General features: G+C 37.4%; 1 non-coding gene across 1 annotated transcript; it reads left to right on the top strand.

Annotated features, from left to right (window-relative positions):
- The first annotated feature begins 732 nt into the window (after positions 1-732).
- On the top strand, positions 733-839 carry LOC116915164. The gene has a single exon (XR_004389826.1). It is a non-coding gene; the product is annotated as a U6 spliceosomal RNA (small nuclear RNA).
- Positions 840-19,254: the final 18,415 nt, after the last annotated feature.

Genomic DNA, 19,254 nt, shown 5'->3' with positions numbered 1-19,254 from the left:
AACTTGGGGAAGTGCATTCACTTGTAGAGTAAATTTAACTCAGCAATATGGCTGCTCTGTCATGAGATCACATCAAAGACCACACACCTTCAATTCCTTGGATGGAATACAGACAGACACACCCTTAGTATACACTTTTAATCCCAAACAATGAAGATAGAGTTTGGAAGGTTCAGAAGGCAGCAGGCATGCTTAAAAATAATGTCTAATTGAGGGGAAGACAGAGTGATGAATCAGAGAAAGATTTGAGTAAATGAGTCAGAGACAGGATATGCCAAATTCACAGGAGAACAGCACAGGAAACAGAGACTACCTAAAAACAGTGCAGAGGGGAGAGGGAGAGGGAGAGGGGAGGGAGGGGGATGGGGAGGGAGAGGGGAGGGAGGGGATGGGGAGAGGAGGGAGAGGGAGGGGGAGGGAGGGAGGGAGAAGGAGAGGGATAGGGAGGAGAGGGTGAGGGAGAGGAGAAGGAGAGCGAGAGGGAGAGGGAGAGGGAGAGGGAGAGGGAGGAGATGATGGAGGAGATGGAGGAGACAGAGACGGAGGAGGAGACAGAGCAGGAGACAGAGATGGAGCAGAGGGTTAGATCAGTTCAATTCAGTTCAGTGCAAGTCAATTGGGAGTCAAAGCAGTGATTACAGTTCAGGGGACTGGAGTACATTGGTGAGGTCAAGCAGCTGAGTGCAGATCAGAAGAGGTGGCTGAAGCCAGTGAGTAAGAAGGAACCTAAAGGTGCTCACTTCGGCAGCACATATACTAAAATTGGAACAAAACAGAGAAGATTAGCATGGCCCCTGAACAAGGATGCCACGCAAATTCATGAAGCGTTTCATACTTTTATGAACCAAATGGATTTAACAGATATTTATAGAACATTTATCCTGAAACAAAAGGATATACCTTCTTCTCACCATCTCATGGTACTTTCTCCAAAATTGACCATATAATTGGTCATAATATAGGCCTCAACAGATACAGAAAGATAAAAATAATTCTATGCGTCCTATCAGACCACCACGGGCTAAAGCTGGTCTTCAAAAACAATAAGGGGAGAATGCCCACATATACATGGAAGTTGAACCATGCTCTACTCAAAGATAACCTGGTCAAGGAAGAAAAAATAAAAAAAGAAATTAAAGACTTCTTAGAACATAATGAAAATGAAGGTACAACATACCCAAACATATGGGACACAATGAAAGCTGTGCTAAGAGGAAAACACATAGCTCTGAGTGCCTGCAGAAAGAAACAGGAGAGAGCATATATCAGCAGCTTGACAGCACACCTAAAATCTCTAGAACAAAAAGAAGCAAATACACCCAGGAGGAGTAGAAGGCAGGAAATAATCAAACTCAGAGCTGAAATCGACCAAATAGAAACAAAAAGGACCATAGAAAGAATCAACAGAACCAAAAGTTGGTTCTTTGAGAAAATCAACAAGATAGATAAACCCTTAGCCAGACTAATGAGAGGACACAGAGAATGTGTCCAAATTAACAAAATCAGAAATGAAAAGGGAGACATAACTACAGATTCAGAGGAAATTCAAAAAATCATCAGATCTTACTATAAAAGCCTATATTCAACAAAACTTGAAAATCTGCAGGAAATGGACAACTTCCTAGACAGATAACAGGTACCAAAGTTAAATCAGGAACAGATAAACCATTTAAACAACCCTAAAACTCCTAAGGAAATAGAAGCAGTCATTAAAGGTCTCCCAACCAAAAAGAGCCCAGGTCCAGACGGGTTTAGTGCAGAATTCTATCAGACTTTCATAGAAGACCTCATACCAATATTATCCAAACTATTCCACAAAATTGAAACAGATGGAGCACTACCGAATTCCTTCTATGAAGCCACAACTACTCTTATACCTAAACCACTCAAAGACCTAACAAAGAAAGAGAACTTCAGGCCAATTTCCCTTATAAATATCGATGTAATAATACTCAATAAAATTCTGGCAAACCAAATCGAAGAGCACATCAAAACAATCATCTGTCATGGTCAAGTAAGCTTCATTCCAGGGATGCAGTGATGGTTTAACATACGGAAAACCATCAATGTAATCCACTATATAAACAAACTGAAAGAAAAAAAAACACATGATAATTTCATTAGATGCTGAGAAAACATTTGATAAAATTCAACACCCCTTCATGATAAAAGTCCTAGAAAGAATAGGAATTCAAGGCCCATACCTAAACATAGTAAAAGCCATATACAGCAAACCAGTAGCTGACATTAAACTAAATGGAGAGAAATTTGAAGCAATCACACTAAAATCAGGGACTAGACAAGGCTGCCCACTCTCTCCCTACTTATTCAATATAGTTCTTGAAGTTCTAGCCAGAGCAATCAGACAACAAAAGGAGATCAAAGGGATACAGATTGGAAAAGAAGAAGTCAAAATATCACTATTTGCAGATGATATGATAGTATATTTAAGTGATCCCAAAAGTTATACCAGAGAACTACTAAAGCTGATAAACACCTTCAGCAAAGTGGCTGGGTATAAAATTAACTCAAATAAATCACTAGCCTTCCTCTACACAAAAGAGAAACAAGCCAAAAAAGAAATTAGGGAAATGACACCCTTCATAATAAGTCCCAAATAATATAAAATACCTCGGTGTGACTGTAACCAAGCAAGTGAAAGATCTGTATGATAAGAACTTCAAGACTCTGAAGAAAGAGACTGAAGATCTCAGAAGATGGAAAGATCTCCCATGCTCATGGATTGGCAGGATTAACATAGTAAAAATGGCCATTTTACCAAAAGCGATCTACAGACTCAATGCAATCCCCATCAAAATACCAATTTCTTCAAAGAGTTAGACAGAACAATTTGCAAATTCATCTGGAATAACAAAAACCCATAGCTAAAACTATCCTCAAAAAAAAAAAAAAAAAAAAAAGGACTTCCGGGGCAATCAGTATCCCTGAACTCAAGCAGTATTGCAGAGCAATAGTCATAAAAACTGCATGGTATTGGTACAGAGACAGACAGATGGACCAGTGGAATAGAATTGAAGACCCAGAAGTGAACCCACACACCTATGGGCACTTGATTTTTGACAAAGGAGCCAAAACCATCCAATGGAAAAAAGATAGCATTTTCAGCAAATGGTGCTGGTTCAACTGGAGGTGAGCATGTAGAAGAATGCAGATTGATCCATGCTTATCACCCTGCTGTACAAAGCTTAATTCCAAGTGGATCAAGGACCTCCACATCAAACCAGATAAACTCAAACTAATAGAAGAAAATGTGGGGAAGCATCTGGAACACATGGGCACTGGAGAAAATTTCCTGAACAGAACAACATTGGCTTATGCTCTAAGATCAAAAATCGAAAAATGGGACATCATAAAACTGCAAAGCTTTTGTAAAGCAAAAGACACTGTCATTAGGGCAAAACTCAATGAACAGATTGGGAAAAGATCTTTACCAATCCTATAACTGATAGAGGGCTTATATCCAAAATATACAAAGAACTCAAGATGTTAGACTGCAGGGAGACAAATAACCCTATTAAAAAATGGGGTTCAGAGGTAAACAAAGAATTCACAGCTGAGGAATGCCGAATGGCTTAGAAACACCTAAAGAAATGGTCAACATCTTTAGTCATAAGGGAAATGCAAATCAAAACAACCCTGAGATTTCACCTCACACCAGTGAGAATGGCTAAGATCAAAAACTCAGGTGACAGCAAATGCTGGAGAGGATGTGGAGAAAGAGGAACACTCCTCCATTGTTGGTGGGATTGCAGACTGGTAGAACCATTCTGGAAATCAATCTGGAAGTTCCTCAGAAAATTGGACATTGAACTACCTGAGGACCCAGCTCTACCTCTCTTGGGCATATACCCAAAAGATGCCCCAACATATAACAAACACACATGCTCCACCAAGTTCATAGCAGCCTTATTTATAATAGCCAGAAGTTGGAAAGAACCCAGATGCCCTTCAACAGAGGAATGCATGCAGAAAATGTTGTACATCTACACAATGGAGTATTACTCAACTATCAAAAACAATGACTTTATGAAATTCATAAGCAAATGTATGGAACTGGAAAATATCATCCTGAGTGAGGTAATTCAATCACAGAAAAACACACATGGTATGCACTCATTGATAAGTGGATATTAGCCCAAACGCTCGAATTACCCTAGATGCACAGAACACATGAAACTCAAGAAGGATGACTAAAATGTGAATGCTTCACTCCTTATTTTAAAGGTGAACAATAATACCCTTGGGAGGGAATAGGGAGGCAAAGTTTAGAACAGTGGCAGAAGGAACTCCCATTCAGATCCTGCCCCACATGTGGCCCATACATATACAGCCACCAAACTAGATAAGATGGATGAAGCAAAGAAGTGCAGGCTAACAGGAACCGGATGTAGATCTCTCCTGAGAGACACAGCCAGAATACAGCAAATACATAGGCAAATGCCATCATTAAACCACCGAACTGAGAATGGGACCCCTGTTGAAGGAATCAGAGGAAGGACTGAAAGAACTTGAAGGGGCTTGAGACCCCATATGAACAACAATGTCAACCAACCAGAGCTTCCAGGGACTAAGCCACTACCCTAAGACTATTCATGGACTGACCCTGGGCTCCAACTGCATAGGTAGCAATGAATAGCCTAGTAAGAGCACCAGTGGAATGGGAAGCCCTTGTTTCTGCCAAGACTGTACCCCCAGTGAAGGTGATTATTGGGGGGAGGGAGGTAATGGGGGGAGGGTAGAGATGGGAACATCCATAGAGAAGTGGAGGGGCAGGGGTTAGGGGGATGTTGACCTGGAAACCGGGAAGGGTAATGACAATCGAAATGTAAATAAGAAATACTGAAGTTAATAAAGATTAAAAAAAAAAAAAAAAGAAGGTACCTGAAGGGTAGAACAAATTTCCAGAGTTAGTTTGAGGATAAGCAGAGCAATGCAGTGAAAACCATAAAAGCCAAATTGAATGAATCAGCTTGGTGAGGAGTTTGAGCGAGAATAGCTTTAGTTGAACCAGCCAGCCAGAGTTCAGAAAGAATGATAAAAAGTGGAGTTTCAGCTTTGAGCCTCAAAGACAAAAATTACATTTGTTGAATCAAAGCTACCTTTACTTTGACTGTACATTTTAATCTTACTTAATTATACAGTAATATCTTTTATCTTTTTAACCTATCAGAAAGACATATGCTATGAACTGAAAGACTGACAGAATAAAATAATGTACTGACTCAGGTAACTCAGACTCAGAAAAATACATACAACATATTCCTTTTTATTTAAATATTCTAGCCAGGAATTTTAAGATCTGGTATATTTTAAGAAAATAGAAAATTGATGGTTGGAGGTTATTTGGAAAAAGGGTATTTTATGTTATCTTATTAGCATTAAAATATTTGAAACGACTAAGAAATACTAATTATTGAAAAAAATCAAGAGCCATAGAATACAAAAACCCACACAACAGGCCTAAGAACCCTCTTTTTCAGTTCTTGGTCAGGGGGGTCAAGAAAATCCAATATCTGATATCTAATATCCAATTAAGTCCTGTCAATACCCTTGTTGTCTCACAGAATTTGAAGTTATCCCCCTATTATTAAAGATAGAATACACTTCAGAAAGGACTTGGAGGAATCAAGTTGGAACTAATGTAGAAGCCATCTCTCTGAGGACTAGTTTTGTAATATCCAGAGGTTTTGTGCACAATGTAAGCAGAGGAAGGCAACTCAAAGTTCTATCCACCTGCGACCCTTATATAGCACAAGAATGTCCGGTTTGACAAAGATATTCCCAAAGGTGGAATAGTGGCCTGTGTATCTGCGCAGCAACCAACCCAACTGCTGTCTAATTGGATTTAATACTTGCTCAAATAATTACTAAACCCAGCCATGGGACTCACAGAAAAACCTATTACTACCACTGTTTTAAACCAGTACAACTTCTCAATACATCCTAGATATTTATCTTTATGTGCACAGACAAGGATCATTCTTACTCCTGAGCACTGAAACTTTCTTATGCAGCAAACAGAGAACAATACAGATAGTTACAACTGATGAAAATGCAGAGAACTGGTCATCGATAAGAAGCTGCAGGAAAAGATAGAGGAGAAGGAAAAGAGATATAATATAGATACAGTACACATATATGAAATAATTTATATGTATCCTTCTACAAAGTTTGAATTTGTGTTTAGTGTGAATAGTAATCAAGCTACTCTTTAAGTATGAACAAAAACAAACTAGACAACAGGGGAAGCCAAAGAAACTGTCAAAGTCAAGAGACAAAGATGTGATGCCAACAAAGTGGAAGTTGGCAACTTGAACTGCAGCCTGGGATAGAAAATTAGCTTTTGGTAGGAACTACAGAAATTTGAATGAAATAGTAGCTTCACTAAATATAAAAGTAAGATTAACCACAACAGTAATTAGTAGTAGTAGTAGTAGTAGTAGTAGTAGTAGTAGTAGTAGTAGTAGTAGTAGTAGTAATAGTAGAAGAAAACAACATTTAGGAGATTAGCTGTAAATGATTTTCATCAGAGGCCAGGGTCTCTTATGAATTACTATAGGAAACCAAATATAAACTTAATATTATGAGACAAACCAGAGGAAAAAAATGGAGTATAAAAGGAAAAGACATGGGCTTAAAAGGACAGGGTTAAAATGACAACATGGATAGACGGAATTTGACTAACCCCCATCTCTAGATGAAGAACTCCAGGAGGAGATAGTTGGAGGAGAAGAGAAGAAATGATGTAATGCCTCCTCTGGGATTATTGTAATTACTCAGTTGTAAGGGAAGTATTAGAACAAAGCTCTGAAAAATATTTAGTTGAAGTGGGCATCAATTTCATAGAGATTTTAAGCTGTAGGAAACTTGTTTTAAAAGCTTATAATTTTTTAACAGGATAAAACACACTCAGGGGGAGAATCTGGCAAGCCCCAAAGGTCTTTACTATCTTTAAGTGTTTTCCTCCTACTTAATCTTATTTGAAGGATTCAGGGGTATGCTGTTGCATTCCAGTTCTTTCCTGTTCTGTTAGTGCTTCGGGGAGTAGAAGTCACACAGAAGGCTCATCAAGACATTAAAGCAAGACTGCTGCTACTTAAAACACATTATCCCAAGACACACAGCCATCCCTGCTTGTGAAAAAGCACTTAAACACGCAACACAAAGCACACTTATAGGCTTGCTCCTAATCCCAGACTCCTAAGTACTGGAATCGGCACTGCCATTCCACGTGGTTCACAGCATGCTTTCTTTATACAGAGAACAGAATGAAGGTTTCTATAGCTGGCTGTTTTTAATTACTGTGTTTATGCAGCACATTTTATTTCAAAAGAGTTTTAAGAGGCTGGGAAAATGGCTCACCAGTCGACAGAGAGCATCCTGCTGCCTCGAAGGACCTCTGCATTCATGTCCCCGCACCTATGTCACATGCCTAACCTCCATCTCTAACTCATTCTTCAAGGTATCCAACATCCTCTTCTGGCTTCTGAGGACACAGACACACATGTGGCACACACTCATAAAGACACATGCATAAGTATGAAGAAAAAATAAAAAATATTATCAAGTTTATATCCTCAATGGAAGGTATACCTTTAACAATGACTATAGATAGAAGCTGCAACAATGTGAAAAAACAGATTACTTGCTAGCCTAGTCTCAGGAAATATGGTTTCAAATACTGAGCAACACAGGAAAGAGACTTTCTGTTATAATTTGTATATCCACATGAACTGATATTGAATAAAATCGTATTTTATTATTTAAAGGTATGACAAAGTTAGTTTCAAGGATTATGTTATAGGGGCTCAGTTTTCAAGAGAAAATTAGTTCCTTGCATTAAGGCATGACAGAATGAATGGCTCAGTGGACCAATGAGTTGATTGCAACAGTGCAGTTGTTATAAAAGCCACATTTGCCTATTAGTTGTGTGTGGTGTCTTACTCTGTAATGCATCATGCCACTTCAAAGAGATGCTACCTACAAGAACACCTTCACCAATTTTGCAGTCCCATCATCTTGGACTTACAGCTTCCTGAACTGTAAGTTTATTCCATCTTTGTGCATTACTGAATACATAGTAAAATGCATAGCAACAGAAAATAGACTTGGATACCAATGAAATTAAGTCAATTGTATTAGTCAGGGTTTAATTGCTGTGAAGAGACACTGTGACCAAGGCAACTCTTATAAAGGACAGCTCTAATGTGGTTGGCTTATAATTTCAGAGGTTCAGGCCATTATCATCATGGTAAGAAACATGGCAGCACCCAGGCAGACATAGTGCTGGCAAAGAATCCGTGAGTTCTGCATCTTGATCCAAAGGCAGCCAGGAAGAGACTGTCTTCGGCACGCAGCTGGAAGAAGGTGCTGGATCACAGTGGACAGACTTGAGCATATATATGAGACCTCAAAACCCTGCCTCCACTGCTGTACGTTTCCTCTAAAGAGATGATATCTCCAATAGTGCCATTTCCGGTGGGCCAAGCGTATTTAAACCACCACATCAATGAACCCCATTCTTATATTTCTTTAGTTTCTTCCTGTTCATAGATTTTTAATTGACAACAGGAATTATATAAATCTATATTGTATGACAATACCCTTTTCACTTGTTTTAGGAAATTAATACATGTATAAAACAATATATTAATTAATTGCTCCTTCCCTACCCCCATGCCTTCCCCTTATCTCCCTAACACAGACCTTTCCAGCTTCATGTTTTCTTGTATGTCTGTGTGTTTTGATAAATCACTGAATCCAGATAATGCTGCCCAGGTATGATTCTTTAAAATACCTCATGGCACAGTTTATGTTAAGCAGTCACTACAACATTTAACATGATGTGTAGTGAAATAATTTTAAAACAATTAGCAGTTTTCAAATATGTAGTCCATTGTTAGTAAGTACATTTCTACAACAGATCTTTTGAACTCATGCCATTTATTTTGTCTTCTTATTCATTTTTTTTACATTTCTACCTCTTTATTTTGTGAGCATGCATGTGTGCACATGTGTGTGTGTGTGTGTGTGTGTGCGTGTGTGTGTGTGTGTGTAAATGCATGTCCCATTGAGTACATGTGAAGGTCAGAGGACAGCTTGTGGGAGTTGCTTCTCTTTGTCCATCTTGTGGAATGGAACACAGGTTATCAGGCTCATTGACATTCACCTTTATCCACTGTGCCATCTTGTTGACCTATTTTGTATTCTTCACCAAAACTTATGGGGCTTTCTACGACTTCACCCTCGATGCTTTATGGATATAAGAATAAGCATATACAATTAAAAATCTAGATACTAATGATTACATTTAAAGTATTATCCATGGAGTGTTCTCTAATATGACCATCTTGTTTCCCTGGGGTTTCACTGTTTTTTATAAATGACATTTCATTTAAAGACAGGCTTGGCTCAAGCATTGATCCTCCTATCTATACCTTTTCAGTGTTGAGAATACGAGGACACATTCCCACTTGTCCAACAGGTTTTCATTATTAAAGAACTTTTCAGGTGTAGATAAACTATTCTATCTCCTTAGTAGTCTCTTCAAAGTCTCCCATATTGGTTGATGAATTTTCTCTACACACATTTCAGATTTTCTGTTTTCTTTTTCTAAGAGTCCTCACTAAAGTTACCCTAATAGATTCCAGAAAGTTTCCACTGCATTAGGTTTCCACACCTCCCTTGCAATGCTCCCCAACTCCAGTTGCTTCTCCCAGAACTCTCTTCCTCCACCCCACTTGATCACTTCTGCCTCCATCCCCATCCGCCTCAAGTAGACCTGCAAAATTTCTCTATTTTCCTATCTCTGAAGGGTTCCTGTGATGTACCTGCCACTCAGAGCCCTCCTCTATACCTACCTTCTCTGGGTCTGTGGATTGTAACATGATTATCATTTACCTAGTAACAAATATTCACTTAGAAGTGAATACATACCATACTTGTCTTTCTGGGTCTGGCTTACCTATTCAGGATGAATTTTATTTTAGTTGCATCCGTTTGCAGGCAAATCTCAGAATGTCATATTGTTAACAGCTGAGTAATACTCCAGCATGTATTTACCACATTTTGACCCATTCTTTGGTTTAGAGATATCTAGTTTGTTTTCAGTTTCTGACAATTATGAATAAAGCCACAATGAACATAGCTGAGCAAGTGTCATTGTGGTAGGATAGAGCATCCTTTGGGTATATGCCCAGCAGTGGGATATCTGCATCTTGAGGTGATTGAGTCCCAATTTTCTGAAGAACAGCCATTTTGATTTCCACAGTGGATGTACAAGTTTGCACTCCCACCAGCAATGAAGGAGTGTTGCCCTTGTTCCACATCCTTGCCAGCATAAGCTGTCATTTTTTCTTTATTGATCTTAGCTATTCTGACAGACATAAGGTGGAATTTCAAAGTAGTTTTGATTTACCTTTCTCTGATAGGTAAAGGTATTGAACTTTTTAAAAGTGTTTCTCAGCAATTTGAGTTTCTTCTTTATATCCATTTTTAAATTGAATTATTTGCTTTTTGATATATAGTTTCTTGATTTCTTTATATATTTTGTAATTTAGCCTTCTGTCAGATGATTAGTTGGTAAAATATTTTCCCATTCTGTAACCTGCCATTTTGTCCTTTTGATGGTGTCCTATGACTTATAGAATGTTTTCAGTTTGATGAGCTCCCAACTATTAATTGTTTATCTTAGTACCTGTGTGATTGGTGTTCTATCCAGCAAGTTGTCTTCCGTGCCAGTGCATTCAAAATTATATTCTATTTTCTCTTCTACATAAGTTCAGTGCATCTGGTTTTATGTTGACGTCTTTGATCCAATTGGAATTTTGTTTATGCCTGGTAATAGATAAGGGATCTCTTTGCATTCTTCTACATACAGACATCCAGTTTGACCAGTATAATTTGTTGAAGATGCTTTCTTATTTTCCCATGTGTATCCCTGGCTTATTTGAGCAAAAGGAATAAGTCATACCAGACATAAATTCACAACAGTTTATGATGTGTACTCTTTGATTACACATTAATTTTTGGAAATTTAGAAATCTAATTAAATATATCAGCTTGATTATTTCTTACAGAAGCCTCATAATTGCCCACACATGGTAATATTCTGAATCAACGTGTTGTTTTCATCTGTCTGTTCCTAGTCTTCTCATATGAAGATGCCAATACACTGAATCAGGAAACATCCAGACAGTATTATTTTGCAAATGCATCTTTCTATTGACCCCTACCTCCAAATGTAATTGTAGTCTGTAGTAAGATAAATCCTTCAACGTATTAGTTTGGACAAAGAACATTGCACTCAAAACTAGATTTAAATCTGGGATTCCAGAGCTCAAAGTAGTTCTTCTTTCTACATCAAAGAACTTAAATGGTATTTTGTCCATCAGTGATACATGTGTAGTTTGTCTTGGGTGTGGTACACCTATATCTCATGTGATGTTTAGCCCAAATTACAAGCTTCTTTTCAAACTGTTCCTCCTTTTACCAATGATCACATATTGGAAGCCTGCAGCTGAGTTCTTGCTAGAAGGATATGGCAAAATGAGGAATAATCAACTTAGAGGCATCAACAGAATTGTTCAATATCTTTATCCTTTTGTCTGCTGCTAGACCAGCAAAGATTTTTATTACTAGAATTTCCTAATTAAAAAACTGAGAATAAACAGTGGTACTAAGGCACTGAAATAGAAGAACTTATGTTATAATACTCAGGTTTAGCCTTATTAATGACAGAGACAGAGTAGTCACAGAATACTTTAAGGAAAAAAATAAATCACCACAGAAATCACAAAATATAACTAGCTAGACTATCATGCAGAAACCAAGAATTGGTGAAACCATATAAGTTTGTTTTATCCAAGGGCTATTTAGAATGTATGACTTTGTCTCATTTATGCAAAAGTGGTTGTATACAATATGTCCTTGAGAATTCTTTGGTTTACAAAGTCTTATTTTGTTCTTAGCATTGAGAAATAAAAATAAAATCATGGCTATTGAAAAAATTAACAACGTCCCTATTTTAAAATAACTTAAGATTCATTTAAATTTGAATTGACCTAAGAGAATCAAATACCTTTGTGCTCACTTAAAAACCCTTCTTTCACAATAACTTGTTTCCTAAACTGCATTACCCCAATTCTCAATTTCCTGGCATCTTTAAACACACAGCATTATTTTGTTATTATTTCTGAGATTTCCATGATTTTTGCTTTTAATCTCAAAAGCCATTTTTCATATTGTTTGGGTTGGTTATTGTATATATTGTTCCTTGAAAGATGCAGTGCATGTATTTGAAATTATGACATGCAGGAGAAAAATGTATACAGTGATTTTTGCTCTTACACAGAGACAAAAAACTAGCTCCATCAGACTAAAATGTAAATTACCATGGAGAATAAAAGCTCCTTTAGAGATGCCAATAAAGAATGAAGATTTCTCTCATCACTGTGAAATAGAAAGTGAATTCAAAGAACTTAGGAGAAAGTTATGAAAAAGATCTTATAGCAATTTCTAGTTGTGATTGGATATTTTATTGCTAGAACAAAACTTAATATAGGTAGGATTGCATTTCTTTGGAATAAATATGAGCATGACATTTTGAGTTCTCATGCAAACGTATTAAAATTCTCTAATTGTTTCTTCCCAGAGAAGCTGTAATGTAATAAATATGTTAAACACAACTATTTTTACATTAAGCTAAAATTCTTACTTTTTATTGTCTGTTTTTCCATGTAGTGATTACATTGATCAAATCTTTTATGAATTTTTGTATGTTTTTTGAAAAGAAAATTTCAGAACTTTGTAGCATTGGCAATATGATACAATTTTCTATTCCATGGTTCACAAATATATCATATTTGTCTCTGTGTGTACATCACTGACAGAAGATCCATGACTTAATTCTAGAAACAGTGACTATTTTTTAATAAATGAAACAAAAATTTTAAAAAATGGCTAAATTTTCCGACATCAAAAGGACTCATTTATTTTCTTTTTTCTTTTTTTTTTCTTTTTCCTTTTTTTCAGAGCTGGGGACTGAACCCAGGTCCTTGTGCTTGCCAGGCAAGCGCTCTACCACTGAGCTAAATCCCCAACCCCTCATTTATTTTCTATTTAAAACAAAAAATTCCTACCTAAAAGAATGATGAAGAAAGGAAGGGAGGGAGACAGGGCAGGATGGAAGCAGAGAGGGAGAGAAGAGGAAAGAAGAAAATACGTTTGATGAGGAATTTTTCGCATTTTTGGCCCCCATCCTCGAGATAGGAAACAAGCTGTAACATTGAAGGCTGTCAGGCAGTGGTTTATAAAGTGTGGAACTCCATGTGCTTCACGTGTATGAGATATTTCAGGAACAGCGGGGTAGGAACCACAGAATATGAGAATAAAGAACGCCGTGTAGTGGAGTACCACAGAGCACGTGCACAGCTTTATACATCAGCAGCACACCTGTCAGCACCCACATATAGGAGATCTGTATAAGAACAGGGAGCGATCCACTGGAAAATATTAAGAACAGCAAGACCAAACATTAACATAGGGTCAGGAATAGTGCTTAATGTCACCAGTTAAAATGGAAAAATCTCAGTTCATGGAGTTCTGGATAAAGTATTCAAAGTTATCTCTGCCTGAAAAGCCAGAGAAGAGTAGTTATATACCCAAAGCACAAGACTGGTCTTGCTTAAGAAATATTAACAGAGATACAAAGGACTCAATGTGATTCCAAGTAGCTAAACTGGGTCCCAGAATGAAGCAAATTTCACAGGAGAACAAAAACATCTAGCAACACACTTGAATAATGCTTTGTGTGTGAGAGAATTGTCATGCAAATAAGGGTGAAAGTTTAACTCATAATAATTACCACTGTGCATCCAAACCAACATAGCACTGCTGCTGTGCTAGGATGGGCAGACAGTAGTAATAAATGCGTTATGAATCACTTCATATATTCAAAAGTGAAGACACCGAATGCCTCACAAAACCAGGCTGAACTGCTGTGAGCTCAGTGTTATGTAGAAAACTGAAAGAACTAAACAAAACAAAAAACAAAAAACAAGCAATCAAATCAATAAGTAGGTTAATGAATTAAAAGGGCACTTCTCCAAAGAGTAAAAAGACACCATTGATAAAAGTATGAAAAATATTCTACATCTTTACCCATCTGTGAAATTTAAATGAAAAACTATCTTGAGAGTCCACCACATTCTAATCAGAATGATTATCATCAAATCAAACAGTAAATGCCAGCAAGGATCCCTTATAGAATTGATGAGATATAAACTATTGCAGCCACTATAGAAATCGGTATGAAATGCTACCAAAAAGTAAGAACAAGACCAGCTTGTAATCTAGCTATATCATTCTTATGTGTATACACAAAGAAATCTAAGTGAGTGAACAGTATAATCAGCAAATCCATGCACAGTGGACACTGCAGAATTTTCCCCAACACCTAAGCTACAGAGCCAATTTAGTTGTTCATCAGCAGATGCAATTGTATATACTGTATGTGTGCACAATAAAACACTAGTCATTCTAATGAGCTTGATCAGAAAGGAGGTTGATCTGGGTGGGAGAGAAAGTGCGGAGGAGTAGAGGGAGAGAAAACCAAACAAAAAGATCAATAGCATGTCATTTGCAAGGAAATGAGTGGAACTGGACATCATGTTAACTGAAAAAAACAGGCACAGAAAGAAGAACATTGCATTTATTATGTTTCCTTCAGAATGTAGGCTTTCAAACTGGCTTAAAATGGAGAGCAGCCATTTTGGAAACAGACATTTTGGGCAGATTGGAGTGGGAAGGTGGGAGGAAGGAAAGAGTAATGGGAACGTGAGTAATACAGAAGCATGTGGCACATACTCACAAGAATACCATAAAGACACCATTTGGCATAATGAATGTCCACTGTAATTTGGATGCAATGAATAATTATTACTTACTGAAATCAACACATTTGCAAATTTAAAGTTAGAACAATTGGCTATATCTAAAGTGAAGGAAAAAGTAATAAAATACCATTGACAAAGTTGTCATAAGCTGTGAGGTCATTTGAGTTCCCAAGAAGAGGCACAGAATGTTTAGAAAGAAAAACTGGTCATTTGATTTTTTTCCTATTTGAGAAAGAATGTAAAACAATAAATTTCGCACACACACATGCACACGCATGCACACACACATACACACACACACACACACACACTAAAATAAGATAAAGACACTTCAAAATCAAGAGATATACCATTATTAAATTGTGCAGAATTGGCAGCAGGAGGGGAACACATTAGGTGCATAGAAACCAAGGTAAGAATGTCAATGTATGAGTCCAGAAACAGTGAGATTAGGACAACTGTAAGCAGAGGTCTCAGAACGATGAAAATAAAAGAAACAAAACAGCAAAAGCTTCCCAGAATTCTGCATCTAAGAGCAGTATTCTTCATGAGCAGGGATAAAGAAATTTTTGGATATGCAAAAAACAAAAGAATTCCTCACTCGCAGGCTCACAGATATGAACTCATAAAATGGTAAAGAAAAATGACAACAAATTGAAGTATAAGTTTGCAAAGAGTTTAGTACGTTGGAGATAGATAAATGTGGAACATATATGACTATATGATGTTTTGTATTTCATAAACATCATTGTATACATTATGTATTCATGTGTGTGTGCATATGTGTGCACGAGCGTGTGTGTGTGTGTGTGTGTGTGTGTGTGTGTGTGTGTGTGGGTGTATGTGTGCATAGAAGCCAGAGGAAGAGATCAGATGTTGCTCTGTCTAAGACAGAGTTTCTCACAGATTCTGGCACTAGTCTCGTAGCTGCAAGTGCCAGGTATCTTCTTCTCTCAGCCCTGCACGGTTCTGGGGCTACAAGTGACCATGTGATTTTCGTTACCACCAGGTATTTGAACTCGTGTCCTCAGATTTTGAAACTTCCTATCCATTGAATCATATCTCCATTGTCTTCCTTATGTTTCTGATCACTTAAAATAGGCAACCAGAGTTTATGACATATAGAAAATAAGAGAAATGATAGCTATAACAGAAGTATGACAGTAATAAACTTGATGCATGTTGTAAAGTACTTACTACCATGAAGTGGCATATTTCCACAATAAGGCAGACTGCTAGGCTAAATGTACACACTATGAACACTAAAGCAAAAGAGTTATTGAGATAATATTGTTTAATAGACCCATGCAGTGATTGGATGAGTTAAAAAAAAGATAAAGAATTATAAGTTTTTCCTGTCCTAATCATGGACAGGAAAAAGGAGACAAAATGTGCTCAAAGACAAAACAGTCATCTTCTAAACATTCCTATTAACAGGGGGGCATTTCTGGTTAGATGTTATATCTAACCAGAAACCATCCATATGTCTTAAGTATATGAAAATATATCTTAAATACATATGAAAATATTATAAAATATTATATCTTATATAATTTGCACATGATTATATAAAATATAAAAATCACTAGTTATCATAAACATATAAAGTAAATTTCAAAAAACTATTACACATTATTTGTATTTCTAAAATGGATGTCATATGATTATAAGCATTTCAGAGGAAGAGGATCCCTATTAATGTCTGTTTTAGACAAGGTATAGCCCAGGTAAGGTGCTGACCATAAACTCAGCTTCCTCCTGCTGCAGACTCTCAAGTATTATGTCAGGTAGCAAAGTACATATTAGCAGAATTGAAAGGCATTGGGGACGGTTCCTGTCTCATTATCAGCAGCTTCTAAAACCAAGAAGAAATACAGCCGCACTCTGATTACTGGGCAAAGAATGGGATCTGTAAATCATTTCTTTGTCCCTCTGTAAATCTGATATATTTTTTTTTTAAATCTGATATTTTTAAACTGCCCCAGAGTTCACAATTTTCTGGTTTAGTGTAGGCTTTTTTGTGAGGAACAAATGCATACTGTTTGCTGCTTTAAAAGATAAGCCAGAGATTATTCAATTACCTGGACAGAATTCCCCTCGTGGAGACTGTTTAATCTTTGAACATTTTAGAAACATAAGTTGACACAGTAGTGTCTCTTCTGGTTGCTGACACTCACCTTTTGAGGATTAACATCACACAATTGCCCCTTTAGCTTTGGCCTGTTCTCAACACTCCTCCTGTGCACCTACATAACGATCTCTCATGCCACTGTCCACTCTCAATCCTAACAGTGGTTTCTTTTCTAATGGTCTCTATTACAATTGCTCATGCTCACTTCTGAGAGTGCCTATATGTTACCTTAGATTAAACTCCAACTAGCTTCTCTTTATTTGCCATTTTCATCACTTTGAAAAAGATAAAATGGACCAGAGAGCAAACAGTACAGAAGAAGAGCCCAGCTACCCTGGGATTACAGGTGTTTGTCCTTGTGCACAACTATTAGATGTTCTTTAAAAAAGTCTTGCAAAATGGATATATCTTTTTTCTTGTTTTCTGTTCTTTCCTCCTCCTCCTCCTCCTCCTCCTCCTCCTCCTCCTCCTCCTCCTCCCTCCTCCTCCTTCCTCCTCCTCCTTTCCTTCTTTTGGTAAAATCAGATGCAATTACCACAGTAGTTTTTCAGTCTATGCTACTCCTTGGAATTTACCTATGATCAAAGAGAACTATTTTCATAAAAAGCCACATCCATCAGTACATATCCTGGCCTTATTTGGAGAGCCATCAAAATGACTGAATAGAAAGTAGCAGTGGCAACATATAACGAGAGTTCAGGTAATGTGGACTCAGTCCATCTCAGAAGAAAAGAACTGTGTACAAGGAGGGGATGGCATACTCCAGGCAGTCAACATGGTTTCTTTTTTTTTTTTTTTTCTGTTTTATTTTTTTATTGGTTATTTTTTATTTACATTAAAAAAGCTATTCCCTTCCCGGTTTCCCATCCATACGCTCCCTATCCTATCCCCATCCCCTTCTTCTATAAGGGTGTTCCCCCTCCACAACCACCCCCCTTCCCGCCTTCCCGCTCTGACATTCCCCTCAACATGGCTTCTGTAAGGACATCAAGTGGGATGGAATATGATATATTTGAAAAATAGAGGGAAATGTGAGAAAGACCAACATTGAAAAACAAGATGTTTAAGATAATGCTATCATGATAAAAGATAATTCTGGAGTCACACCATTTTGGACTCTTAAGAATGCTGGGAAAAATGAGAGGTTTTATTCAGGCAAATTATGACCACCTGTTTGCAGACTATGCAGCAACATTTGTGGTGTCTATTGCTATATATCTTCTGTGCATGACATTTGTGACGTGTGTAACTCTATGGACTATACATTCTTAATTTTGGTGATTACTTCTAAAAGGAATCACAAGAAAGCAAAAGAGTAGTGAAGTGGAATTTTCTAGAGCAGTTGCATATGTAGTTTTGTTGTGTTTTAGACAGCTTTTCACTGGGTAGGTTGGGCTGGTCATGAACTCACAATCCTCCTGCTGTAGCTTCTCAACTGCAGGAATTCCATATATATGCCTTCACACCTGATTTGAAGGTACTAGAAACAGTAAAAAAGAAAAAAAAATCTCTAAGTTCTGTAAAATGCAAATTTTGGACAAGGAATTGGTTAAGTGAGTGACTATGGTGACTAGGGACTAGACAGAGATATCTTAGTGGTTAGGAGCACTGGCTGTTCCTCCAAAGAGTTGGGGTTCAATTCCCAGAACCCACATGGAAGCCCACAACTGTCTGAATTGCAGTTCCAGGAGCTCTGACACTCTCACACCAATGTGCATAAAATAAAATTAAATAAATTGTTTAAGAAAGAGATATCAAGTAAAATGAACTGGCAGAGGTCTGGAGACAGTTTTAAAGATCTGGGAAGAAAAGGCAAAAAAAGATTCTGGACATAAGGGTAGATAGTAGTCAGGTCTGTACACTCAGCCTGAGATGGTGTTTGTAATTTAACTGAAGATATTAACTGAAACTTTAATATTAAGGGCTGAACTCAATAGACTGGCCCGAACTACGGAACAGATTCTAGGACATGTCAGCAATGGAAGCAAGTGAAAGAGTTGGACGTGAATCACACCAGAAAGGAAGAGAGGTACAAGAAAAGAAACCTGGGGAAATGTGTCAAGGAACTTCCAGATTCGTATGATTAGCAGCAGAACACGTGACAGTCGTTTAGCCATGTAGAGCTCATTGGCACTTGTTTTCATCTTGAGTGATTATGGTCACATGTACATGTATTTTGAGATGCATTAGCCTGCAGGCATTCAGATC

The sequence above is a fragment of the Rattus rattus genome, chromosome 13 (assembly GCF_011064425.1).
Source record: "Rattus rattus isolate New Zealand chromosome 13, Rrattus_CSIRO_v1, whole genome shotgun sequence".
Lineage (NCBI taxonomy): Eukaryota > Metazoa > Chordata > Mammalia > Rodentia > Muridae > Rattus > Rattus rattus.
This window is presented reverse-complemented; position numbering and strand designations above follow the sequence as displayed.